Raw genomic sequence first — 797 nt, forward strand, 5'->3', positions numbered from 1 at the left:
TATATATATATATATATATAGGTTTAGATTTAGAAGATTGATTAAGATTTACAAAATCTCAGTTAATTTTATTTCCGTTGAGTAAATTATTTTTATAAAAAAATATTGCTTTTATAAAAGAATATTATGTTTTAAAAAAAAAGTGAATAGATCGAAAAGTAATCTTTATTTTGAATTACCAGTAGGAAACTTTTTCAAATTATCAAAATTTTTGTTGAAAGCAACGTTAACTGCTTTTATATAGTAAATATAATAAGTATAGTATAAGTATATTTAATATACATTTTGGTACATTAATATTTCATGCATTATATTTTAAATTAAGTCTATGTTTTTTATATCGAGATAATTTGCGACCGCTTTCAATTTGGCTGTATAAAAATTATATACAATAGATTCACGTTTTTGTATAGATACATTTATCATTCTTTTGATTGTCAAATAATTTCTATATTTAAAGTTTTATTTATGACAGAACAAAATTAATTGTCAAACAAGCCGATCGTATCCGTTATTAATATTAATTCCTCTTGCAATTTTTTCTTTGAAGGTTACTAAATGCAACTTAGATTATAAAATGTATTATCTTGTCAGAAATATTCGCGAAATATTCGAGCCATCGGTTATCATCTTTCTAAATGCATACATTATGCATGATGTATGTTTTAACGCGCGTATAAACTTTATGAACTTCGATAAAATTGCAAATATATTTTTGTATACGCTATACATTATGCAATCTAGATTTCTATTACACAGAAGTGACTTCCGTTTGTGTTGGAAATTTTGATTTTATA

General features: G+C 23.1%; 1 protein-coding gene across 1 annotated transcript in view; it reads left to right on the plus strand.

Annotated features, from left to right (window-relative positions):
• Positions 1–797, plus strand: part of LOC108752049 (telomerase-binding protein EST1A) — a 106,839-nt gene that overhangs the window by 24,595 nt on the left and 81,447 nt on the right. The gene's annotated exons all lie outside the window — the stretch shown is intronic.

Source organism: Trachymyrmex septentrionalis, unplaced genomic scaffold, assembly GCF_001594115.1.
Source record: "Trachymyrmex septentrionalis isolate Tsep2-gDNA-1 unplaced genomic scaffold, Tsep1.0 scaffold53, whole genome shotgun sequence".
NCBI lineage: Eukaryota > Metazoa > Arthropoda > Insecta > Hymenoptera > Formicidae > Trachymyrmex > Trachymyrmex septentrionalis.